The sequence below is a fragment of the Pipistrellus hanaki genome (assembly GCF_964339955.1).
Source record: "Pipistrellus hanaki genome assembly, chromosome: 3".
Taxonomy (NCBI): Eukaryota; Metazoa; Chordata; class Mammalia; order Chiroptera; family Vespertilionidae; genus Pipistrellus; species Pipistrellus hanaki.
This window is the reverse complement of record NC_140505.1, coordinates 59,730,463-59,749,518: the sequence shown is the minus strand read 5'-3', so window position 1 is coordinate 59,749,518 and position 19,056 is coordinate 59,730,463.

The window sequence follows — 19,056 nt, the reverse complement described above, 5'->3', positions numbered from 1 at the left end:
AATGCAGTAACAGACTATGTTATATAACACAAAACTGTTACTACTGATACATTTAACTATTGTACAACTAATTCATGAATATGCAGTAGGTATATACTATGTCATCAGAGCTATAAACATTTAATGTTAGATTTGTGCAGAATATAAATATTATTGATGCAATTCCAAAAGTTAAATAGCTAATCAAATCTTGAAGTATTTTACTTTATTTATTTTTGTCAGTAGATAAACAATTTGGTTAGTGTTTTAGCCAAAAACAAAACAAACACACACACACACACACACACACACACACACACACACACGGAAAAAACAAGACTCTATTCTAGGCCACAAATTTGCTTTTGCTAAGGTGATCATAACTCTTAAGTAATCAGTCAATCTAAGAGGAGCATTTGGCTGCAATTTATAGTTTGCTGCAAAGATTCAAAGGGTGATAAGTTATATTATTGGAACTAGTGGCTCGCAATCATGCATTTTTTATTATATCCAGTTCTCCTTTGGAAGTAGTCTAGCTTCTATACCTCTTGGGAAATTAGATATATTTGAAGGGATTTGGATCATATAAGTAATAATTAATTCATCACTGCATAACAGATATTTGCAAGGACATTAAATCCTTTCAATGACAAATTAAAAAAAAAAACATGTGTAGTGTACATGAATCTAAACTACCTATAGATGTAAACAAATTTGACAAACTTTTTACTATTGCTACCTTACATAGCTTAATTAACTCTCAGGAAAACTGAAATATAGGCCACTTTTTACAAACTTGATGAAACATTACACTACTTAGGGCATGAAAAAAATTACAATAACTAGTTCAGAATCTTTCAGTGTGGGGTCCAAATATTTGATTTTTTTTAGGCAAAAAAAAATGCTATCTAGTTCATTTCATCATTCTTATATGTGATAGCTCAATGCTGACACCAGTATAAATCTAAAACTTACAAGAACAATAGTATATCATTTTCTTTTGATATTAGGAATTTTAATAAATAATAGTAGAGATTAAAATTTTTACAAATATATGCTCACAGTACAAATTGGGGGGAAATTACTTGAACACTCTGATCCTGAGCAGAACTGGAAAGAGGAAGTAAAGACAGTTTTGAACACATTATATTATTGAGAAACAAGTACTATTAATTGTATTATTTGAACTGGCAGGCTTACTTTATTTTTGAGAAAACATCTAGAAATAAATAAGCTTGTAAAACTATCCTTTGTCTTTGGTCATTCTTTTAAGTAAATATAATGTTCCATGAAAACAAAAGTTGCTAGCTCAGTTCACAAGTCAAAAAATAATTGTGCAAGTGACATTGCTCAGAAAACCCAGCACCTTTGTATACAGCTGGAGCGCTTTATGTAAACTTCCCGTTTTGTGACACAGAATATAAAAAAGATATGACTGAAGGGTAAAGATTTAATTTCCTTTTATTCCTCTACCAATGACTTTTTTAAAATAAAACTGGATTTCCCCCCAAGATTGCATTGTGTAAATGTCAACACAATAAAGACAGAACAGAATATGTTAGTATTACCACAAAATAGTATTCATCGTGTGGACCCTATGGACTTACCTCAGAAACCCCCAGAGATCTGAAGGTCACACTTGAAGACCACTGGTATAAAGAAAAATGATCATTACAAGAAGATCAAATGGCTGCACCCTCAGATTATGTGACTCCCCAGCTCTCCCCATCTCCCTTAACTCACTCCTAACCTCTGGTTCCCACTGCAGCTCCGCTGATTGGCTTGTAAATTTTCAATGATTCTCCATTGGCTTCAGGATAAAACCCAAATCCCGTCATAAGACAGGAAAGTTCCTTGTTTACTGAATGATGTGTGCTTCTCCCAGGCTCCCTTTTCTCAAAGAGCAATGTTTCTTTTTCCTTACAGGTCTTTTCCATGGTTATTTATTTAGTTAGTTACCGTACTTATTTTGTTTGGGCAACTTTTCAGTCCTCTGTTTCTCATTGTTTGAATCATTAATACTCATCCAGGAAGACTCTAGTGATCCTGGAGTCTGAGTTGATTTTCTATATTTCATACTTTCATAGTCTTTTATACTTTTCCCAAAAAGGAATCGATCTCTCTGTGCTGTAATTTTGTTCACTACAACATCATTTCTATGTTAACTCCATAAATTCCTCAGGGACAAGATAAAATTTGTTTTACCCAAGGTTCATATTTTTCAAAAACAGAAATCTGAAACATAAACAAACTTTATCTTGCTAATAGGAATCACTTCTTATAGCATAACTTGGCTGCATTTGAATGCTTAAAAGCACTGTTCTCCAATAAGAAGAAATGAGAATGAAAAAGAGGAGGGAAATCCTATCACAAATATTTACATACATAGATACATTCCTCCACAAAATTACTTCTAGTGTATGGTGGCTAATATAAAAATGTAGGGACATGTTGTCCTGAGATTTTACAGTTTCTGAATTTATTCAGGACAAAACAAATGTGACAGACCTTTAATGCAGGGAGATCCTTGATATGTGTAAGCAATAGAGCTGCATGATACCAGGAGTATAAGTGAAGCTATGTGATTGTATTTGTCTCACATTCAACTCCCAGGTCATTCTCTAATAAAAAAAAATTACCTTGAAATATCAAGACTCAAATATTATTAGTTCATTTAAGAACATTCATAACATTCATTACCCATTAGTAACTTCTTAACTATTGTTTTTTTCATATTTTGAATACTTGTAACAAAGAATATTAGAATATGAATCAATAAGGGTAGCTCAAAGCTACAGGAAATTATTTAAGATCATGCTATGTCCTTCGTTATTGTTCCATATACTCTGTAAAAATATTATTTAAGTTTGGTGCTCTTATCCTTTCTCTTTATCTAAAAAAATGGAGATTCTATTTCATGTCCATGGGAACGAGTTAACTCTATTTTTGACTGTCTCATTTTGAGCAACTAACTGTCATAGGGCAGAGCATGGGCCATTTCATCCAATTTAAAATAATACACTGTCTCTTTGGAGATAGCACTGTCATTTGTTTTCATTTTACTGAGGCGTCGCTCTTTAGATTGAAATATTTATTAAAGGGAAAAGTCCAACTCCCTGAGACATGTAACCAAAGGATGAGATTTCTTAATTCGCATCTTATCTGAAGCACATTCTGCTACCTATTTCAGTATGGTAGGTTAGAAGCTGCATTTTAAAACACAGTGTTTTGATCAAACTATTGAGCCTGAAGAGAAATAAGTTCTTGTTTAAGTTAAAAATTTATTATTCACTGTTCATCTTCCCATACATTATGCATTCTATTCAGTTTTCATGCTCACTGTGCTTTTTAAAAAAATAATCCATAATAAAAGTATACCAGACTACTTTAAAATTTGGTTCTGTCTCTTTAAGTTAAAACTATGGAAAGGGGATATAGAATGAATATCTCTAATAAACACTTATTTTTTAAAAAATTATTGATTAAGGTATTACATATGTGTCCTTATCCCTCCATTGCCAACCAACACCCCCACTCATGCCCTCATCCCCTGTTGTCTGTGTCTATTGGTTAGGCTTATATGCATGCATACAAGTACTTTGGTTGATCTCTACCCCTTACCTCCACCCTCCCTTACCTTCCCTCTGAGGTTTAATGGTCTGATCAATGTTTCTCTGATTGTGGATCTGCTTTTGTTCATCGGTTTATGTTGTTCATTATCCTATCTATTAAAAGAGCAATATTCAAATTGACTGTCACTCCAACACACAAAATGGCCACCCCCATTTGGTCAAAGATGGCTGCCCCCATGTGAACACAAGATGGCCACCACAAGATTGTGGCAGTGGAGGGCAATAGGGGGCAATCAGGCCTGCAGGAGAGGGCAGTTGGGGGGAACCAGGCCAGTAGGGGAGAGCGGTTGAGGGTGACCGGACTGGCAAGGGAGGGCAGTTAGGGGTTACTGGGCCAGCAGGGGAGGGCATTTAGGGACAATCGGGCAGGCAGGCAAGCAAAGAGTAGGCAGGCAAGTGAGTGGTTGTTTATGCCTCCTTTGTCAAATATTAATTTTTTGGGTCAATTTCTGGGTTCTCTATTTTATTCCATTGATCCATATGTCTGTTCTTATGCCAGTACCAGGCTGTTTTGAGCACAGTGGCTTTATAATACAGCTTGAAATCTGGTATTGTACTTTGTACTTCTTTGTACTTCTTTCTCAGGATTGATGCAGCTATTTTGGGTCTTTTTTATTCTAGATGATCTTTTGGAAAGGTCTGTGAAATATGCCGTTGGTATTTTAATGGGGGAATGAATTGAATCTATAGATTGACTTGGGTAGTATGAACATTTGGATGATGTTGATTCTACCAATCCATGAACACGGTCTGTTCTTCCATCTGTTTATGTACTATGTTGAACAAGAGGGATGAAAGTGAGCATCCCTGTCTTGTTCCTGTTCTTAGGGGAAATGGTTTTAGTTTTTGCCCATTGAGTATGATATTCACTGTGGGTTTTTCATATATGGCTTTTATTATGTTGAGGTATGATCCTTCTATTTCCACCTTGCTAAGAGTTTTTATCAAGAAAGGGTGTTGGATTTTGTCAAATGCTTTTTCTGCGTCAATTGATATGACTATATGATTTTTATCTCTCAATATGTTTATGTGATGTATCACGCTGATTGATTTGCGGATATTGTACCATTCTTGCATCCTCGGGATAAAATCCAATTGGTCATGATGTATGATCTTTCTGTAGTACTGCTGGATCTGATTTGCTAGAATTTTGGCATCTATGTTCATGAGTGATATTGGCCTGTAATTCTCTTTCATTGAGTTGTCTTTATCTAGTTTTGGTATTAGGGTGATGCTGGCTTCATAGAATGAGTTTGGATGTGTTCCTTTCTCTTGGATTTTTTGGAATAGTCTGAGGAGGATAGATTTTAGTTCTTCCTTAAATGTTTGGTAAAACTCTCCTGTGAAGCCATCTGGCCCTGGGCTTTTGTTTGCTGGAAGCTTTTTGATGTCTGCTTAAATTTATTCCCTAGTTATCAGCCTTTTGAGATTTTTTGGTTCTTCCTGGTTGAGTTTTGGAAGGTTGTATTTTTCTAGGAATATGTCCATTCCTCCAGGTTATCTAGTTTGTTAGAAAAGAGTTGTTCATAGCATTTTTTAGCAATCCTTTGTATTTCTGTGGGGTCTGTTGTTATTTCACCTCTTTCTTTTCTGATTTTGATTATTTGGATCCTCTCTTTTGCTTCTTGGTAAGCCTGGCTAGAAGTTCATCAATCCTGTTTATCCCTTTCAAAGAATCAGCTCTTGTTTTCATTGATTTTTATATTGTTTTTTGGTCTCTATGTCATTCATTTCTACTCTGATCTTTATTGTTTCCTTCCTTCTGCTCACTCTGGGCTTTTCTCATTGCTCTCTTTCTAATTCTTTGAGTTGCAGGGTTAGATGATTTATTACCATTTTTTCTTGTTCTTTGAGATAGGCCTGTAGAACTATAAACTTCCCCTTTAGGACTGTTTCATTGTGTCCCATAGGTTTTGTATTGTTGTGTTTTTATTTTCATTAGTATCCAGGATGTTTTTAATTTCTTCTCTGATCTCTTTGGTAACTCAATCATTCTTTAATAGCTTCCAGTGTTTGAATTTTTTGGATTGTTTTTATTGTAGTTTATTTCTCATATTATGCCATTGTGGTCTGAGAAAATGCTTGATATGATTTCAGTATTCTTGAATTTGGGGAGACTTTGCTTGTGACCCAATATGTGGTCTATTTTTGAAAATGTCCCATGTACACTTGAAAAGAATGTATATTCCGTGGATTTGGGGTGAAATGTTCTGAAGATGTCAATTAAGTCCATCAGATCTAGTGAGTCATTTAGGATTGCTGTTTCTTTGCTGATTTTTTGTCTAGAGTATTATAAAAAAGAGACACGTTTTTACATTATTAAGATAAACCTAGGCTTTGATAATATCGCTTCAAATTATCGTCTAATGACAGTATAAAATGTATTATGATACATCTTTTGGGATTATACAGGATAACATTGTGTCATGGGAGGAGGCATGTATTTTGTTCATCAACATGTGAAGGATTGGTGTGAAAAAGGCATTTATATACTTGGAAGAAATGTTCATACATGATGCTTTGTGTAGATACAGACCAATAACATTGTTAATTTTTAATAAAAATGTATGTCCAAGCAGTTATTTAAAGGCATTTAGACTAACTTTCTGAGGTATAAAATAGAAATTCTATGGCAGGAATAATTTATGCTTAGGCAAGAAAGGGTAATAATGTGTTATTATCCTAAATATATAAAGAATCTATGGAACATATAAAAAGTAAACACCAAAGATTTTTATTTTAAAATAGTTCAAAGATCTGAATAGACATTTCTCCAAAAATAACATACAGATAGTCAAGACACATGAAAATATGCTTAACATTACCAATCATCATAAAAGTGCAAAATAAAACATCAGAAAAATCAATGAGATACCACCTCACATTTGTCAGAGAGACTATTATTTATATATATTTTCTAAAGAATGTGTTGGTGAAGGTGTGGAGCAAAATGAACCTTCATGCACAATTGGTGAGACTAATAGTCAAGAAATAGAAGCTACCTAGGTGTTCATTGATAGACAAATGGATGAAGATAATGTGGTACTTGTATACAATAAAATGTTATGCAACCATAGAAAGGAATAAAATCTTGTCATTTACTACAACAACAATGGACCTAGAGGGTATCATACTAAGTGAAGTCAGGCAGAGAAAGACAAATACCTTATGATTGCATTCATATGTGTAATTTTAAAATAAATTAAACTAATAAATCAGGAATAGGCTCATTTATACAGAGAACAAACTGATCATTGCCAAATGAGAGGGAAAATGGGTGAAAAGTACAGGAGATTAAGTACAAACTGCCAGTTATAAAATTAAAAACAGCTATATAAAATATATCATAAGGGGTATAATCAATAGTATTACAATCTATAATAATAAAAGGGTAATATGCTAATTAGACCAGATGTCCTTCTGGAAAACCTTCTGGATGAAGCTGTGAGGGATGCCCAGGCCCTGGGTGCCAAAGGGAAGTTGGTGCCAGCAACATGATTTGTAGCTTTGATGAGGTCCATAAAAGGTATTTACTGTTTAAACACTTTGCTTGATGTATAAATACCCCACTAGACTCTAAGCACCAGAAGAGCAAGAATATTATATCATATTTTCACATGATTTTCCCAGAGCTCTCAAACACTTACTAGCTGCAAGACATTCTTTGAACAAAAATGCAAATTTTTTCACTTTCACATATCATCTATAAAATTGAAATATTAATATTATCCACTTTTTAGTATTGTTTAAGTAAATAATTAACCAATTCATACCAACAATTTTACAGAGTTCTTGAAGCTTAGTAAGTAGTCAGTAAATTGTAGCCCTTTATTGAATCCCTACTCAAAACTGAATAATTTTCAAATGTGAATAAATATTGGCTTTACCCTAGAGTATTTTATGGCCTATGTTGCATTAGAGGAGTCTTACAGATAAACAAAGATTACATTACATATTTTGTCCAACACATGTTTTTCCTGTATTATTAAATAAAATAAAGAAGAAATAACACCCTCTGCAAATTAGGGAGCTGAAATAGAATAGTTTAATATTTATTTATGAGATTTTTGAATCAATCCTGAAATGAGGAGCATTGATTTTGTAGAAGGAAGCTAGATAAGAAAATTGTCTTTGTTTTTCTAGTTTCTAGAAACTACCTTGGTGGCACCAATACTAAATAACAGTATATTTAGAAGAACTGTGTTAAAATGAAGCATATTTGTGATCATAGTAGAGATATTAGGTGGTGGGTGTAGGAAGGTAGGGAGATAAGTGCAGGATATACGTTTAAAAAGGTTATAATTTTTTAAATCACGTTGTACCTTATGCTATAGGAAGATTTCTCTTAGGAGAGTTGAATGATATGCTATTTGTTTTACAAAAATCGCAGTAGTCACTGAATAGAATGGGAGAAAGAAAACTAGTTAGAACGCTATAATAATAGTCAAATAACAAATGACAGTGGTTTAGACTAAAAGAACAAAGAAAGACTGAAATTTAAAAAAATTAAAATCCAATAAGTTATGTGCTTTTGTCCTACACTACCATGGATTGGGTTTTGTTGATTGCAACAAAAAGAATGTGAACGAATCAAATAGTAGTCAATTCTGCTTTTGAGGAAGATAATAGCAGAAAATGTGCATTGAATTTGGCATTCAATAGGACACATTGATGTTATTAGCAAACTACTAAAAACTTCCTTTGATACCCTTGTGAAAATGTTCAAAATATGAAGTATAGTCTACTACAACCATTTATTATAAAAATTCTCTAAAACTATTAAGATGGAAGTGAAGTGAAGTCTCTGGTGTTTCACTAAATGGGTAGTCTCGTGTCATTTATAAATTAATCAAATAAAAAGTGAGATATTGTTTTCAAAACTTTGGCTATAGGAAAGTTGAAAGGATGTCTAATGAGTTAAATAAAATAATTGGGATTTAAAAGTGCATTATAAAATTAGAATGGTGGTCTAAATCTATCAAGCTGAATTGATAGCAATTTTTAATGAAAATTTGAAAGCACTCCATTAATTTGTGTGGTATAACATGGCTTGAACTGGGATTAATAGCTTATTTGAAAAATACCTGATGTTCTAGAAATTGATGAAGTCAGTCTGAGCCCTGTGTCCCACTGATTGATAAAATAAAAGTGAAATTAGTTTATATTAATAGACATATGTGTTTAAATAGATTATCCAAAATTCTCTCTGAAGTCTTAAATCATTTACATTAGCCATAATTTAATGATTCCCATGTTTAGAACAAATAAAATTTACAACATACTAAAACAAACTAAAAGAATGGCGAGAAGTCAATGTAGTGTGGTTTAAATGCATTGCAAGTCCAGATTTTTATTTTTTTTATTTTTTTAAATTGATTTCAGAGAGGAAGGGAGAGGGAGAGAGAGACAGAAACTTCAGCAATGAGAGAATCATTGATTGGCTGCCTCCTGCATGACCCCCACCAGGGACTGAGCCCACAACCCTGGCATGCGCCCTTGACTGTACTGGAGCCTGGGAGAATTTACAACATGGGAATCATTTACATTAGCCATAATTTAATGATTACTTAACCATGGACATAGATAACATGTCCTATGTTGTGTAAAACTGACTACGAGAAAATAAGGATTGATATATTTGCAAAGAGATAGTATTTGCAAAGAACATAATAGGTTTTTATTTTTCATATTCAATAACTTTTATATACTGTTCCAGAGGAAAAACCTAAAGTATTTGTTGGCTAAGGAGTAAAATAGTAAAATATTCAAAAGACAAATTATGTTAAATATAGAGAAAAACCTACTGGGAATATTACCTATGGCTCAACTACCTTCAAGAGTAGGCTTCTCTCTCATTATAAATACTTAAAATCAGGCAGTTATCAGTTCAGGAAAATGGAGAATGCATATAAAAAATGAAGGCAAATGATTGGGTAGAACCTCAGGTCTTTTCAAATCTTACCTTTCTATGCTATAATATGTTGTAAATTTTATTTGTTCTAAGCATGGGAATTTTTATTAGATTGCTGGATGGATGTATTGATAGATGATAGATAGATAGATGATAGATAGATTAGATAGATAGATAGATAGATAGATAGATAATAGACAGATAGATGATAGACTGGTTAATCAAATGAAAATATTACACCATCCAGAGTAAATTATAATACAGATGATAAAAATATATTAAAGAAGCTGGTATTGTGCCCTAGCTGGTTTGGCTCAGTGGATAGAGAGTCTGCCTGTGGACTGAAGGGTCCAAGGTTCCATTCTGGTATGGTCAAGGGCACATGCCAAGGTTGTGGGCTCAATCACCAATGGGAGGCATGCAGGAGGCAGCCAATCAATGTTTTCTCTCATCATTGATGTTTCTGTCTCTCCCTTAACTTTCCTCTCTGAAAACAATAAAAATATAAAATGAAAATAAGAAGCCAGACTTGCAATAATTTAAACCACACTACATTGACTTCTCTCCATTTTATTAGTTTGTTGAATGGGATGAATTAATTGTTTCTGTATAAAAGAGTCTTATACAGATAAAAATTCTGGCAATTCCTATAGGTTGTCCACTTTATCTTATGAAGCAGACATTCTGATGATAACTGTTTTAAACACAGATTCAATTTAGTCATTAAAATGCCAGATCAAGTTATTTAATCAAAATTCTGAGTTGATCCAATGACAAGCATAGAGCTCTCTCACAGCTGGAGCCTCTGCAGGCTGGGCACCTACAGTGGGGAAGAGCATTATTGGCTCCTATAATTCCCTACTGGCTGCTTCTCTCCTTACTGTTACCTCTTGCCAGGTGTTCCATGGATCCTTATGGAAGGAGAGGCACCAGGAGTACCTTAGTTGTGACTTGTATTAGTAATGTTCTAAGCTTCCTTCTCTATGGTCCTCACAGTAATTGAAATATGACTCTTCGCCTCTGGGGAAACAGTATTGAGGCTATTTGAATGTTTCTTTCAAGGCTGGTCTAAGGGAAGGTCACTGGCATTCTAGGAGGTCAGTTGGTATTCCTATTTAGTCCCAGCTCACTCACTTCCGTGTTACTGCCTTGGCCAACGGGATGTTAGCAGATGTGACATTAACAGTGATTTTAATGTGTTGTGTCCTCATGTGTGTCATCTCGCACATCTGCCATCTCTAGAAGAGCTGTGGCTGAGTAGCTCTTGCCCTTCAGCCATTACTTCAGGAGGAACACTTGGGAACAGAGACTCGCAAGATAACCTGAAAAGCAGTGAGACAAAATACATATCTATTGCTAGAATCTACATGCTTTTAAATTATTTTTTTTTGCTTCTCTTTTTCTTATGTAGTAAAAGCTGATATAAACATTGGCAATGGAAATAGGAGGTGTTTGTAAAAACAATCTAGACTACATGGCTGTGGATTTTTAGTCCCAGTGTTTAAAGTGCGGAAATTGATACTAGATGTAGGAAAATATTTTGGTGAAATTTTGCTTTGATATTCTGAAAGGCAGAAAACATTCCTAGTGTATTTTTTGCCTTTTCTTTGTCTTTATTCCTCACCTGAGGATATTTTTTTTCCATTTCTTTTCAGAGAGAATGGAAGGAAGGGAGGGAGTGAGGGAGGAGGAGAGAAACATTGATGTGAGAGAGACACATCGATTGGTTGTCCCCTGCACACTCCATGACTGGGGGCAGAGAGCGAACCTGCAACCCAGGCATGTGCCCTTGACCAGGAATTGAACCAAACCCTTCAGTGCATAGTCTGATTCTCCAACCATTGCCCACACTGCCCAGGGCTCCTAATGTATTTTCAGTGTAGAGTTTTGAGATCTTGAGGCACATAATTTACAGGTTTCAAAAATAAAACTTCTTTCATCAGATAAAATATAGCTGTTATCTATAGATATAAAACCCTAGGTGATAACCGTACAACCAGTCCTTATGATGCACACTGACAGCCAGGGGGAAGACACTCAATGCAGGAGTTTCCTCATGGTGGTCAGTGTGCTCCCACAGCCAACTTCACATGGTCCCTACCCATGGCTGCCCGGCTAGCCCCAATTACCCAGATCAGGGCCACCGGGCAATCTCCCGTGGCCCCTCCACCTGGCTGGTGGACCTGATGGAACCAATCAGAACTCCAGCAACCCCTTCCCCCAGGCTGGCCAGCCAGCCTCCCACTGTCCTTCCTCCTCCAGCCAGCTAGCCCCATTGACCCCAATTGGGGCAACAGGCCAACCTCCCATGCCCCTCCCCCCCCCCTACCAGCCAACCTCCTGCAGCCCCGATGAGCCCCAATCACCACCCGACCCAGGGACACCACCTGCACACTAATTCATTCATCAGTCCTCTAGTTATATATAATAAGAAAAAAGCCCTAAATAGATGTGTTGCTCCATTATCTTTAGTTACTATAGCTGAAGGAAATTATTGTCAAATAGACCTTTTAACCTGGATAAAATTATCCCTCCCAAAAAATGTGGTGTCACAGCTACCTGGTTCAATCAAAGGATTTACAATTTATTCTTGAGGTAGAAATGTCCTGAAAATAATTGGGCGTGGCTCTTGGCACACAGAACTGACTGAAATTTAAGACTCAAAGCTAAAATTTTTGTGAAAACTGTATTTTCAAAAGTACTGCCAGCCAGATCACAAGAAAATGAAACTAAGTTCTGAGAAGTCTTTTGGTCCCTAAATTTTTAAAGATAGAAATCAGGTTGAGAGAGCTTCTCAAACTCCCCAGAGGCCATATTCTCTAATTCTTTTATTTTTTATAAGTTTTTCAGACTTGATGTGGAGTATGATGCAGAATGAAGGAGTTTCTAGCAGGCAGAGCCAAGAGCTAAGGGAAGGAAACCTGGGCATAATGAAGAACTAATAGTTACTTGCTCTCAGAATAGGAATGCCTAGTAATGTTTGTCCAGATTATTGGGATCAAGAACTTTTATATGGCAGGAGGTTGAGAGCAACCTGTTCCACCAATAATGTTGAGTATGAGAGAAGTTAGAACTTGGCTTTTTGGTTCAGAGGAGCCCAGATAAGGAATAGCTACCTCAAGATTTCGTAGATATTTCAAGAATCTGACTTTAAACCTGATGTGGTGATTTTGACAAACCACTCGGTGATCCATTTTGCATGTAATAAAGACTTAAGTAGACATATTATCATAACTCAAATATTATTCAAAAATAGTTACTCCCTCTACTTTACTTCCATAGGAAGAATATAATTCCTAAACTTTGTCTTTGTCTCACTCATGTAACTCTCTTTGACGAATGAACACAATGACAGAAGTTAAAAATTAAACTAAACAAAAAACACAAGAACTTGAAATTTGTTTGCATGGCATGCTGGCTATCATGTTATCAAAAGAGATTTTCCTGAAGGTTGACTTCCCTGTCATTTCAAACAATAGGTTGCACACAAACTATTTTACAGTTTCTGCATACCTGCACCATGAAATAGAGCTACTAGAACCTGAGGCAGAATGATGAAGTAAATTCTAAAATCAGTGATCAAATAAAAGTTATTGTCAATTTAACAAAGATGTTTATATCTAGGAAAATAAAATGTATTGTATTCCCTAAAATTATGTGGTTGAAAATAGAATTATTGAGCATTTTTTTCTCTTTGTTTTTAGGCCTCTGTACTTCAGAATCCAAAATGATAACATTGTGTTATTAAAGTTTCATAATTTAGATTTCTTATGAAACTTCTTAAAAACATGTCAGCCCTTTTAAAGTTCAAAATAATCATCATTGTAATTAAGTCAGTGTGGAATTGGCAAAAGGGATAAGCATATTGGTCAGTGGAAGAGAGTAGAGTTCAGATATAGTCCCATGAAAACATAGTCAGTTGATTTTTAACGAACTTTAAAAGTTAGAAGGGAGTATTTTAAAATTTTAGCAGTTGCTATATGTAAATCTAAGTTCATTCTCTCTGGATCATACTCATTCCTTCTCTTTAATGTTTGTTTTTTTTTCGTGGTACTTTCTTTATTTAACTAACTTAATTTAAAGTTAACTACCACTAAGACACTAAATATGCATTCTTATGAAAAAGACCATTTTAAAAATATTTATGTCATCCATATATCTATATATACTATTTGGCATATAAACTAAAGTATCTCATAAAATGTACTAAGAAATATTAATAGATTAGAGTTTAATACTAATTTTTCCAAATGATCTGAAGACAATATTTGACATTTCTGATTTCCCTCCTACATAACTATTTGACATTCTATGCCAATACCGTTAGGTTTTCTTGCTTTTGGTGCTGCCCGAAGCTTCATGCCTGGAGGATATAAACCATTTGTTGATGTAATCTATAATAATAAAAACATAATATGCTAATTAGACCAGACATCCTTCTGGACGTCCTTCCTGATGACCTTCCAGATGAAGACAGGGCTGCCCGGGTCCTGGGTGCCTGCCCACAGCCAAAGGGAATCCTGGGTCCCAGGTGTCAGAGGGAAGCCTGTGCTGGCAGCTGGGGGAAGGAAGGCCTACTCTTGCACAAATTTCATGCATTGGGCCTCTAGTCATTTAATAAATATAATCACCATTAAAATATTGGTGAATTGAGTTCCAGTGTGAGCTCTTTGTTTATGCAACTTATTTATTATTTCAGAAATTATTCTGAATATAGTACTTTTTTTTGGGACAAATTTTTGTTCTATGGAATAATGAATCAGATAATTAAAGGCATTGGAACACATTGCTACTTGGAGTCCATTTTAGTTTCTATCTAGACCTACTGTTTGGTAAAAGATGTTTGTCTAAAGAAGAATATTTTCTGTTATGTCTTTGCTATAAAAAAAAAATAAACAATCTCCCTTTTTATTCTCTTTATTGAGGAAGCAACAAGGTCCTTGAATAATCCCGATTTGCCACAATTTCATCACATTGGGATTCATTTATTCTGAAGGCTGGGTGACAGAGCTGCCTATTTTCCACCTGGGACCTCTGACTGGCCTATCTGGGGTAAAAACAAAGAAACAAACAAAAAAGCATCTTAGTAACTCAGAAAATGATCAGCACAATACATCCAAATGTGAATTCTTGTTTCTAAAATTAAAAAGTGGCTTTGTTGGCATTGAATTTTTGATGGGATATATCAATGTATTCAGGTCACTGGATCTCTAAAAATATTCACTGAGCAAAGCCATTTGTTTTTATAGAAATAAGTTCATGGAATAAAATGCTTTCTGTATTTCTTATCAGAATAAGTTCATTTTATGGTGGATAAGTGAGATGTCCTCTGGGACAGTACAAAGATCAATAACCCTGCAAATTAAAATGTGTTCTAAATTTACAAGCAAGATGTTGAAGATGTATTGCTCCCATACCCTGTGAAATCAAATTTCTTCTCAGTATTTGGGAGAGGGGAGATGAGGAAAGAAAGAGAGAAAGGGGTGGGGAAGAAAGAGAGAGAGAGAATTAGAAAGAGAGAATTTCAAGATCAATAGCAATTTTTAAAAAGCTAGTTTTATAGCTACTTGTAAAACATGTGCTTGGAATTTGACTTTCATTTAATTTCTTCATATAAGGAGAAAACATTTGGATGAACAGCATAAAATTAAAGTTACTTCTTGCTTAACTTTAATCCACTTTTATATTAACACTAGTGCCCCAGTGCACGAATTCATTTACATTGAACTGAGATTAATTAGAAGATGCCCATGGGGCTGGACTGGGTAAGAAAGGCAGGACCCACTTTGGAACCAACCTCCTGCAGCCCCTCACAGGCCGGCTGCACCTGGGGTGGCACCGCAGCTCAAAGGTCATCTGCAGAGTGAGCAGAGTTCCCCACTGCAGGTGGAGCCCCTCAGCCTTGCCTGGGTGTATCAGGCCAAAACTGGCTCTCTGACATCCAAGGGGTCCCAGATTGTGAGAGGGTGGTTCTCCAGTAATGCACCCCAGAATCAGGCTTCCTCCTCTCTGGTTTCAGAGTGCATCACCAGAGAACTGCAGCTTCCAAGTCACTGCAGCTCAGAAGCTCCTGCATTGAATGTCTGCCCCCTGGTGGACATTGCACATCATGGCTACCAGTCAGACAGTGGATGGTTGCTTAGTCATAGATAGATAGATAGATAGATAGATAGATAGATAGATAGATAGATAATCAGTCTCTCTTGAGCTGTAGATTAATAAGTGAAATAAAGGTGATAGGATTAGTAACTACCTTTGACAGCTATTGATCCAACCACACTGCAAGTGAGATACATAGTATTTTATTAGCTTAAAACCCTATTATTTCTCCTGAGTCAAAAATAGGTGGTTTGGCAGACCTGGTCAGGCTTGATAGCTCTCTACTAACCTCATTCACACATTTGTGATCAGAGAGCAGGATGGTAAAGAATGGCCTCAGGTTATATAACTCAGCTTTCCACCAACCTTTCTCCACATATGTTATCCTCCAGTCGGCTCCAGGGCATGCTTTGATAGCTAGTTAGAAGAACAGAATGAGCTAAGGAGCATGCCCTGTTGGTCAATTTATTCCCTAGGCTAAGCTTGCATCATATTTGCTAACAAATCACCTACCAAACCAAGTCACATTGGGTGGAACAGAGAACCCCATCCAAAGTAGGATGATAGATTCATTGATCTGCACTCTACTACTCCTGTATCATCTACTACTCCTGTATTCATTGCATTTTTAATATCTTTGTTTCTACCACAGATTATGAGGTTTGGTTTTGTTTTGTTTTTGCTTTATACATTTGATGGAATGTAAGAAATACAAAACTTCCATTTTCTATGTCTTTCCTAATTCAGGGAGTCAATATGACAATAAGATAAATATGCATACATAATTATAGGTCAAGGATTTAGGAAATTACATGAATATGAATTTGTTATCCCACTGTATGCATTCTGTGGTAGAATCAGGTAAAAATGACATTTTCCACCTAAATTTCACAAGCCTTCACTCTCAGATCAGTTACATTCTGAATTCCCAGGGTTTAGTTCAAATCCATTGTTTAGTAATTCCTAATAAGCTTAATAGTTTCTGTTTCCAAGCTCACAGTTAGCATTTTCTCTGTTCCAAATGCTATAAGGAAGATACTGTGTAAATGTGGGCTTTTAGTGTACTAAAAGTCCAGCAGTGTACTTTTAGTCAAGGGACTTTAGGATTATCAGTTGGGATTGCAGTAAAAGCTCCAGATGCTTTGTTTCGGTAAGCCAAATCAAGCTTTGGTTTACCAGAAATGCTATGTTTTATGGTGTCATACATCAGGTAAGAACTTATCAGATTGCCATCTATTTTATTGTTAGTAATTGAATATAGATTCGGTATCACCAAAGTTCTCTGTAGGTTGGGCTGCTCTTATCATCATTACTTTTTTTTTTCCTAATATGACAACAATGTCAATCCTTCTTCTTGAAGCTAAAAACAATGATTTGGCCTGTGAGCCAAGAATCAAATCAGTCCTATTGAAATCAGGGAGCCTATTTTAATAGCAATGTCTCTTACCTTCTTATAGAAGACAATCACCACAGCATTTTCCACTGATGCTGGGGTCTCATTTTATGCTAAAGCCATGAAAAATGAATGTCATAGCAACCCATATCTGTATGAATCACTGTCTACACTTTCTGTCTGTATTACTATCTCTATATTTCCATTTTGGTCTCTGTATCTCTTGCATTTCTATTGCCAGACTTTGATTTCTCCCCTTCATTCCAGCATTCCACATTTATACATTCACCTCTTTACTTCACAGCTTGAATTAGATGCCCCCTGTGTGCTTTAAACCATTGCAGAATGTCAATTTTCAATTACATGCTCCATTAAAAAGTGAATACAGATATAATGCCATAGATTGAATGCCACCTTCATCAACAGACTTAAGCCAGATACATTGCAAGAATACTATGTTTTATGTCTTTAAAATCTTGGACTCATTGATAACACTATAAATAATATTGTACCTTCAAAACAAAGGACATAAATGTGATGTATTTATTGTGAACATCTTCAAACATATAGAAAGATTGAAATAAATGAATAATAAGCATCTCAAAATGAGCTGCTGATAGTTTCTCCTGTTTCTTTTCTGATCCACAATATGACCCTCATTGTGTAAATGGATCCATCAGTTTTCAGTTAAAAACCTAGAATTCATACCTGACTTCTTCCTTTCCTTTTAGTTGGTGTTTGATTCCTCTCCAAATCCTCTTGGGTCTATTCTCCAAATATAGCTCTGGCCCATTTAAACCTCAAGAACTCTAGAGCTAAGCTTAACCACAATAATCTGTCACCTGCTCTATTGAAATAGCCTCCGGTTCCCCGCCTTACTTCATACTATATCCTTTCACAATAAGAAGTCAGAGATGTTTTTGGCACAGAAATATAAAAACACTCCTATTCAAAACCCTTTCGTCCCTTCACCACAGTTAAACTCTTTCTCTTGCCATAAATAATCTAAAGCCTGTCTGCATAACTGACCTCATTTCCATCTACTTTACCTTGTTCCTTCTATTCCAGGACAATGACCTGAATTTAGAAATAAGGAAGTCTTTAGCTCAGTTCCTAGCTTAATTCCCTAGCTAGTTGTGTAAACTTGAGTATGGTGCTCAATATATAAAATTTTGGATATATTTTTGTTTTTATAAAATGAAGTTTAGAAGATTATTTCTAATACCTATAATGAATGAGGATTATTTAACTAAATTCTGGGGATGGTTCATCTATATATATAAAAGCCTAAGTGACTAATTGACCAGCTGACCAGTACCTATGATGCACACTGTTTGGGGAAAAGCTCAGGATAGGGGACCTGGCAGTGACCAGGGAGGTTTTCTGTCATGTTCATACCCCAGGGCAAGGCACGGGAGGGTGGTGGATGTGGAGTGTGGGCAGCTGCTGCTACTCCAGGTTTATCTCAACACTGGCGCTGAATCTCATTTCCCCTAAGTGGAGGTGGAGCAGGGGGTGGTGCCCTTTGCCCTGAAGTTTAGCCCACAGGCCAGCGCTAGCTGCAGTACTCTCCCAAGTCCCTGAGTCCTACACTGCGGCCGAAGCCCCTCAGGACTCCCCCAATGCACCTCCTGTTCAACTCCCATCCAGTGCCCTCCACAAGCAGTGTCAAGCCCAGCCCCACCCACCTGAACAAGCCCACTGTGAGGGCAGCCATCTTGTGCTGGCGTGAGGTCAACTACTTAACCTTATCTCCCTTTCTTTTCTTTTTATGGCTTTCTATTGCAATTCTTAACTCTATTCTTGAATCCCCTCACATATGTATGTATACTGCCTCACATTGGTTACTTTAAAATATAACAGCTCTAACATTCAATAACAATCAAATGTATTCTGTGCTAACACCTCATGTTTATATTTTTGTTTTGGCTTCTTAATCACATTTTCATTCTTTCTTTTACTTTTTGTTGTTGTTTTTATTATTGTTGTCAAAATGTTTATTTGAGGATTTGGCTTTCACTTAAATCTCCTGATTAGCTCAT